General features: G+C 34.6%; 1 protein-coding gene across 5 annotated transcripts in view; it reads right to left on the reverse strand.

Annotated features, from left to right (window-relative positions):
• LOC141300089 (uncharacterized) overlaps positions 1-5,270 on the reverse strand; it is a 25,612-nt gene extending 20,342 nt beyond the window's left edge. For 3 of the 5 annotated variants that reach the window (XM_073830396.1, XM_073830394.1, XM_073830398.1), the window contains exon 1: positions 5,134-5,270. The gene's annotated coding sequence lies outside the window, so the exon portion shown is untranslated. Of the gene's footprint in view, positions 1-1,182; positions 1,431-5,133 lie in introns of those variants that run through there. The other 2 variants (XM_073830397.1, XM_073830395.1) reach the window with 1 other exon arrangement.
• Between the last annotated feature and the right edge of the window lie 4,048 nt (positions 5,271-9,318).

Here is a 9,318-nt window from a genome sequence, read left to right on the forward strand (position 1 = left end):
AAAAATCATGCATGCAGCAACAGCCGGGGGTGAAAACCTTTGAACAGAATGGAGATGTGTACATTTTTTTTTATTTAGTACTACCCTTCAGAGGCTATAGAAGATAGTTACAGGTTTCCCAGAAGACAAAATAAGTTACATTTACCCTTATCTTCAAATTCAAAAAGTTTTCACCCCCAGCTCTTAATGCATCCTGTTTCCTTCTGAAGCATCAGTGAGCATTTGAACATTCTGTAATAGTTGCATATGAGTCCCTCAGTTGTCCTCAGTGTGAAAAGATGGATCTCAAAAGCATAGTCATTAAAAAAAAAAAAACAGCTGTGGATAATTCAGGGAAGAACACAGTATTAAGAATCAAGAAGATGTAAACTTTGGAACGGGGTCATTTTTATAAATTCAACTATTATTTGCACTTGTGGACATATGTAAACATCTTTTATGTGAAATATCTTATTCAGGTCAGTAGTAAATAAACAATAACATGCTTTTTGTGTACTTAGTAAAATAATTAACATTTTGCAGACATCAACTGTATTTTACAATATATTTTCTAACATAACTTTGTTATATTGATTTTATGACAGTTCTTGTGTCATCCTAGCGTAAGTCACTTACGCCAGAATGGCAAGAAATATACACAGTTTGTCAATGAGATTTCTAGTTTTCTAATCGGTTTTGATTACTTTTTAAAACCTTCACTACAGCCATTTTTCAGAAGGCCAGTTGCTACACAAATTGACTTTCAAATTTGCATTGAGTTTCACACTTTATGTTCAGTTTTCCGTGTAGTGTACATTACATTATATTAATCTTAGTGCACTTATGAGTTTTAGTGTTTGTACACTACATGGTGGCTGAGGTTGTTTTGCGGCGCAAGGCACAAGTGTCCACAGCACTCAGAATGATGACATTGTTTACCACATACACTATTGCGACACTCTGTCCTACTTGTAAATAAATTCAAAACATTGTTATTTCCCTAAAACATAGACCAAAAATGTTGCTTTAAGGTAACCGAATGTATTTAACTTTGATTCCCAAGATCAGCGTTATTCAATAGGAGCCAGCACAAGCGGCTGTCATGTGAACTGTCAACATCACTGCGTGTTACATTAATCGATACTTCAGATCGCCAAACTTTGTATGGATTAAATGTTAAAATAATCAAATATCATAACCTACCTAAATGTGAATTCTCCATTTACTTGTCAAGACAGACGACCACTTTTTTTGCGTCCAGGAAGATCGACGTGTATTACTGACCGTATGTAGTTTCACTTTCCGTCTATGAATATACTCCCCACAGGAAACTGCGAACTTCAGGGTTCTCTACTGACAATATCGCTTCATATTTAATAACGTGCTTTTAATTAAACAAATAAAGAGGGGGAAAAAAGTCAAGTCAAGCCAGAGAGAGCCCTATTTTTTTATTCGCCCCCGTTCTTCCTTTAGCACTTGAAGAAGGCAGTACATGGTTTCAGATTGAAGTTATGTAGTGAAATCTGATTCTAAAGGTCTCCACATCCATTAGCCGCACATCTACACCGTACACAACTTCTTGAACCTGCATTAACCCAGTCTGTCTAAACATAGCAGTTATGATAGCTGCTTTATTCACCATGGTGAAAAGTAGCACACCTCTGCACACTTCAAAATGGAATGCTTAATATTACAGAATTAACATACTTCAAAGAATACACTATAGTATGAAGAGAATGTAATGTTTTTGGACATCTTGAAACATAAGTGTTCGTAGTTTACTCAATTTATAAGAGATAAAACCATTATGCATGAAACCAATAAACACATTAGAAATGGTGTGCCTACTTAGTGAAATAATATCCAAAGCTACTTTTTACATAGCTAAAGCTATGTTATGTTTACATAAATAGATTGTATTTATTTAAATGGCTCAAATTAACTTCAGACAAATAAGTAGTTACATAACAAATTGATTAAATAAATAGCTTTTATTTGGTTACAGCTCATTATGCACAGTGGTATTGACAAATCACTATACAAAGTTAAAGCATTTCATTACAAAATGTCAAAACTTGTTTGATAAAACTTCCAGGTACACTGGAAAGAGTACCAGAGTTCAATCATTTTTAATCAAAAATGGGTGCATCTGGATTCAATAACTGGCACATGTAAACTGTCATCAAATGTTATATAAAAAGCTATTAAAATGTAGAATTTTGTGATACTAATCCAGCAAAAGTGCAGTTCAACAGAATCACAGCAATGCAATGAAAAAAAAAAAACTTAAATACACTTATCAATCTGAGTCATCTAATGCACAGGCTATTTTCTTTCCAAGAATTTGCTTCTTGTTTCCTGCCCACACAGGATGTTATTCAGACGCTCTACTGCAGTGGATCCACTTCAAGTGTCTATGAGCTGCTGAATGTGACATTTTAGTTCTTCAGGAAGCCCCAGTTCTGTTACTAAGTCCAAGCTGCACTTTAGCAGCTGTTTGAGAGTCTCTCCTGTAGAGAAGGAACCCTGGCAAAGAGTTCTTGGTGAATCTTCATTCACACCTCTGATGTTTCCACAGCAGTCATTATTTGTTTCATCTCTCCCACAACAGTCCCCATTGTTTGAGCATCTAGATTCTCCACCTTGGTTCCTTTGCTCAACATTTAGGTCCTCCATGTCATCCACCATCTCAGTCACACTAGGTGGAGGCCTTTGCTGGGCTTTCCTCATGGCATCCACAAGCCCATCCTCATGCGTCTCCAATCTTTGAAGCAGATCAGAAACGGACGCTAAAGCTGGGCTTCCAGGCAGCTGAACCTGACACCAGCATCGAACAGCACTGTGTAAAGAGAAGACAATGTGACAATGGTGAAACTAAAAGATAAAATAGCTTTAATATTGTGAGCAGTGTCCCAAAAAGAAAGATTAAAAAAAAAAAACTGCATGGTCCTTTTTGGTAGGCTGGAATTAAACTACACCATGCTGGCTTCAACTAGCTAGAGGAGAACTTGCCCCCCAACACAGCCTGGTTTCTCCCAAGGTTTTTTTCCTCAATTTATGTCACCGATGGAGTTTTGGAGTCTTGCCACCATCACCTCTGGATTGCTTAGTTGGGTACACTTAATTTCTGGCAAAATTGTTGACTTTATTTCATAGGTACTATCTGAACTGAACTGAGTTGAACATCACTGAATCAATGATGAACTAAGTTTAACTGAAAAATTGAGTGCTTACTTTTGTCCTCTTGCATTATTATAATTTTCCTGTATTGTAAAAAGTACCATATAAATAAAGGTGACTTGACATGAGTGAATGTATCATGTCAGTTCTTCTGGAGCTCACACAGGCGTCCTAGCAGAGTAAACACAGGTGTAAGATATAAGATTTTATTTTTAAATTTCAGTTTGCATTTTAGTTAAATGCTTTAGTTATTTTATTATTTTTAGTTATGTAATATTAAATGTAATATTTATATATTTTTTTTATTTTTGCTTTATTTCAATTAACAAATGTCTTTAACAGTTTTAATCAACAATAATAACCCTGGCGTAAACTTGACAAGTGTTATTTTATAATTATTTATAGGCTATTATATTATTTATTAATATTCGCATGAGCTTTCATTTGTATATTTTCAATTGTAGCTTAGGATTTAGCAGTTTTGTTTTTAAAATATTTCTACTTAGCTTTATTTGATTTGATTTCAGTTAACAATAACACTGCTTGACAAGCAAAAAGAATTCAAAATGATTATCTGGTTTGTGCCATTTTTGTTTAAAACAAATGCTATTTATTTTACCATTTTGTTGTTTAATGCAATAAGCCATATTTTTTTATTACCAGAACATTCTGAGAATGCTAGTTTTGTAAAAATAACATACACGGAACAATCCTAGCAGGTTAGGAATTGTTTCCCGAACAGTACCATATAGAAGCCACACATTACATACAAACCAGTGGAACATTCTGTGTGCAGGATCTAAGGATCCTCAAATGCAAACTGTGTGTTTTGTTTCAAGAGAGCAACCATACATTTGTGTTGTGTTTTACTTTCTTTTTTATATTCTTCATTTGTTTTTTCATTTATAATCATTTATTTTAATATTCCATTTAATCATACAATCATTTATAATAATCATTATAATCATTGATAGTATACCATTTTATTTATTCATTAATTGACTAGTCATTTATATTATATTATTTTGTTTTTTATATATTTTTTCATTACTGTTTAGTCTTTTGACTATGTGGTTTCAAGGGCTGTTTGAATAAGATAATGTTTATGGAAACTCATGGTTTATGAGATATTGTTGTGAGTCAGTTTGGTATAACTACTTGTTGAAGTTGTGTTCTTTAGACGAAACCTGAGCATTAAGACATACGCAACTAAGACTATTCAATAAACTCCTTTATACCATAATCACTTTGTCTCCTTTTCATGCTCCTCTCTGGCTTTTTCCTCAGTCAGCTTCTTGGCTGACAGAAGACTATTAATAGCATTTTGGGTACCAGACAAGACCTCCTGTTAACAGGGTTTGGGTATTAAACTACTCTGTTCAACATATTAGAAAGCATGGAACAGTCCCTAAACTATGTATATTACTTGTAAAGCATAATTATAAAGACTGTAAGTGTCACACCCTCAAATTACCCACATGATGTGGTTAACTATATAAATATGACTTATTCTCATTGTTGGGCGTGTTTTGCATGGATTTCTACTTTAAAAAGGCCTAAAATGATGACAGATAAGACAAATGCACCTGCTTACCTCATGATTCCTTTAAGCTGGCCGATGACTGTCATTTTAGTGGCTCCTTCTGTGTATCCCATGTTGAAACCAGCCTGTAGTGACGCTTCTTTCCCTGCAACACTGCCATCTCTGAAACCATCCTGATAGAAAACCACATGGCAGTCGTTTCTAGACTGCGCTGCTTTCACCAGCTATACAACCCTGATTGTTTCTTTTGCACGTCACTAGTGTGTTTTTTTTAAAGAAAAACTCATACAATGTATAAATGATCCAACACTCTTTTAGATTGGACTAAAAGATATACGATACGAATAAAAAACGATATCAAGTCTTTAAGTAGAAGCATGTTTATGCACGTGAATGAAAGGTTCGGCATTAATAAATGACTGTTCACATACCTTTGCGCGTTTTTCCATGTTGTATTTCCATTCTTTGTTCTGCAGACTAATATCATCCACATCCTCGTCGAACACATCCTGACTAGACGCCACTGATTTCAACCACGACATGTTTCCAATCTATGAATCGCGACAGTTAATCTCACTGAGTGTGAACACAACGTGAAAATGTGTCCGATGAGTAAAAAAAGCTTGTTTCGGCCTTTGACAAGATCCATAAACCATATTCACATCCACGTGGTCATGTGACTTACGTCATCAGAATGCATATGAAGCTCTTTTCTTCTTCTGGTCGCTTCTAGGCGCATGTACACATTATATCGCCACCTGTTGGTGAGCATGTGCAGCGCATGAGTTTATTTAACCCTTAACCTGTGATGTCACGAATCCTTTAACCTGACACATAACTGTGACCCTGGAATCCCTGGCATAAATCTTTTTACCCATATACATGCACTTGTTTTTTGTTTAGTTTTTTCTCTCTGTATACCATTTTTTCTATTTCTTCTATTACTGTTGTGAAATGTATAATTTGTATTAATATGTACATAATTGCATTAAAAACCCTGGAAATTGAGATACAGCACCTGAACTGAATAAATAAGCTTTCCATTGATGTATGGTTAGGATGGGACAATATCCGACCAAGATACAACTGTTCTATCTATCTAGAATCTGAGGGTGCAAAAAAAATCGTCTTTAAAGTTGTCCAAATTTAAGTTCTTAGCAATGCAGATTACTAATAAAAAAAAATAAGTTTTAATAATATCTTCATGAAACACGATCTTTACCTTATCCTAATGATTTTTGGCCTTAAAGAAAAATCGACCATTTTGACCCACGCAATGTATTTTTGGCTATTGCAATCTGTGTTAATTAAGACTGTCTTTGTGGTCCAGGCTCACAAATAACAATGACCTAGCTAAATTAGATTTAGTAATGATTCAGTGTACATATTGGCATTTTAATACCTGCAAAAATTGGGAATTTGCTTGACTAAATTATGCAAAGTATCCATTGAAGACGATCAGGTGATAAAAAGTAGGCTAGTTAAGTATAGGCTGTTGAAAGAGTTTTAATACAAATAAAATTTGAATTAATGTAATAATAGTTATTGTAGTTGTTGTTTACATACAGTAGTTAAAACATTCTATGTGTCTTTTTTTCAATTTAAGTTTTTAATTTTATTGGAATGACAAAAAAGGTCTTTCCAGAGCTGGCGAGTTTTGCGAGTTGCCAGAGGAGTATCAATGTTGCAAGCCAAAAAAAAAGAAAAAAGAAAACTAACATAACAATAGTGGAAATAACCAAGTTAAATAATAATTTTAAAACGAACCATTATTGTTAATAATATTAATACATGACATAATAGTGCACACTGAGTAAAGTAAAATGATGTTAAAATGAGCATAGTACAAGTATGTGTACTGTAATATATGACCGCTAGATGCCGCTAGATTCACATTAAACTTTGTCTGGTTTCAACCAACAGACTGATTTGAGTTGATCATCGTGCATCAAGTCCTGCGAGGTACAGTCAGTGTGCAGTGAATCGACTGTACAGAGATATTTATTAGCGTAATTTAATTTCTCAAGGACACAAATACATTTTTGCAGGCATATTAGCTAGATACAAATACTCCAATAAAGGAATTAGGCATATGTAAGGAATCTTATTGAAGTTGAGAATGCGAGTTCAAACGGCTCACGCTACTGTCAATAGAGCCTACCGTCAATAGCCAATAATATAATTTAGAGTACACTTTACTGGAAATTAAAGGAGCTGGCAGTGATTGTTTCCCCCTCTGGTATTCTGGGACAATTAGACAAAGTGAAAGATGGAATAATTTTTAGATTACTGAAAGCCGTATAAGATCAATACATTAATTAAAGTGTCAACATCACTTAAGAAACATGACTTTATTTCTCAAAAGTGCCATGGTAAATGAAGAGTCTAATTAATTTGGCGAGTCTAATTCAAAGTATTATGTTACATATGCTAAATAGAGCAGTATTGTAATGTGAAGTGGATGAATCCAGCTCAACAGAGCTGTGACCTTTATAATTATGCTAATTAAAACACCTAATTTATCTTCACTGTTATTTCGGGAAAGGAATAATTTTCAGGTATGCAACTTTTCAAATGAGCTCTACCTGAGTCATTTGTCATCCTCAAAGGTGCCTTGCACGACGCTGAATAGTACTTGATCCTGGTTATAAATTATGTCTCATAATGGCCCCAATTTTTACAAGCTCGTATGATAGTTCAGACAGTGAAGTGGCGCAGCAGGTGAGAGTTTTATGAGAAGAGAATCATCCTCTATTTGCCCAGTGGGTAGAAATGTATCCATTTAAGGTTCTTTTCCTCACCGTTAGCACTTTGTTCAGTGCTGATATCAGTGTGGAAAATCCAAATTCATCACAGGTGCTGGGAACCCTCAGGAATCCATGGTGAAATTTAATTGAAAAACCACCATACAGTGATTTTACTGCTTAGACTCAATAGAAAAGTTAAACAGCGAAGCAAGTTTCAGCTTACAGTAGACTTTCACAACTGAAAACACACTCACTAATATTCCAGCAAGTGTCTAAGGTGAAAATAATTGTGAAATGATCATATTTTATGTATATAACTGTACAAATCAATCAATAAATGCACATTTTAAACATTATATTTGTAAAAGTTTCTAAATTAATAAATACATATGTATTAAAAAAAAACATATTTATTTTTAGCTAACAGTACATTTTCAGAACTGAAAGTGTACTCATGTACCATTAAGTATCTAAGGTGAAAAAATAATCAAATGTAGGTACATTTATGTAGGTCGATTTCAATACATTAATTTATTTAGGTACAGTAATTATAAATGTAAAAAACATTTATAAATCCACAAATAATTTATAAATGAATAAATAAAATATACATTTATACAAAACTGAAAGTGTACTCACATACTTGTATGTAGGGTGACATAATTATGAAATTTGCATATTTTGTGTAGGTTGATTTTAATGCATTTAATTTTTTTAGTTACAATAGTTAGTACAGAATTAAAAAAAAAAATTTAAACAATTGAAAATACACAAATTATTTTTAAATAAATATAATTAAAAAAATTAATTTACTCTGAGCTTACAGTACCTATTAGTAACGTGAAATAATTATGATATTAGCATATTTTATGTAGATTGATTTAAACGCATTCAGCATTTAGGTGCAGTACTTAAAGACATTAATATATTTTAAAACTTACAAGAATATTTTTTAATTAATAAATATAAATTAAACATACACTACTTGAGTATAAACTGACTTTTTAAAATAAATATAACATAATTTTCTATTGACTTTCACTTTATAATGCTTTTAAAGTACGTTATCTTAGGGAGCAACGTCTTGTTTTTTTGTTTCTTGTACTCAGGTGCTGGAGATACGCTACAAGTGATGACAAACACATTACTCTCATCAATATTGCATTTTCCCTTTCTTTCGTCCGCACCACAGAGACAAAGAAAAGAGGTCCCTGCTTTATTTTAAGATGGGCTATTCTTCATCTTGCGCTTTGTGGGAACACACAGGAGAGACGCAGCCAGTGGACAAATGCATTTCACCTTGCACAGAGTGCATTTGCAGGAGCCGGACAACAATGGCCCAGAGAATACTCCGGAGGGCCGCGGCGAAGGCCTGAAAATGGATTCCGAGGGGCCTGCGGATCCGATGCTTTTTGCCGCCACACCTTCCTCCAGTGCCGCGCTTTCCCCCTCACGCGCACTCCCTTCCTCTCTCGCTCTCCAGGAGAGCAAAACAAGCAGCCGGGGCAATCACCTGACACATTTCCATCCAATTTCCACTGCCGAATGTGTTCATTTTCGGCCCTAATGGCATGTCATTTCAGCGGAGCCTTTGGTCAAGAATTAATCCTGGAATCAAAACAGATTTTCCGGGGAGCAATCTTCCATCAAGTATTGATTTTTTTACACTCACAGAGCCTGTACTCCCTAATTTAACCTGACAGCACACTGCACAATGGACTAGAGAGCACCTTGGCGACTCGCAGAGGGAACTCTCTTGCGTTTTCTCTTTCTCTCTTGCTCCCACTTTTCACCCTCTCACCCCCCCCCCCCCCCCTACCTCCTTTAGAGCAGCTTTTCAAAAAGTCAGGGAGAAAAGGAGAATTTTGA

The sequence above is a fragment of the Garra rufa genome, chromosome 24 (assembly GCF_049309525.1).
Source record: "Garra rufa chromosome 24, GarRuf1.0, whole genome shotgun sequence".
NCBI classification, from domain to species: domain Eukaryota; kingdom Metazoa; phylum Chordata; class Actinopteri; order Cypriniformes; family Cyprinidae; genus Garra; species Garra rufa.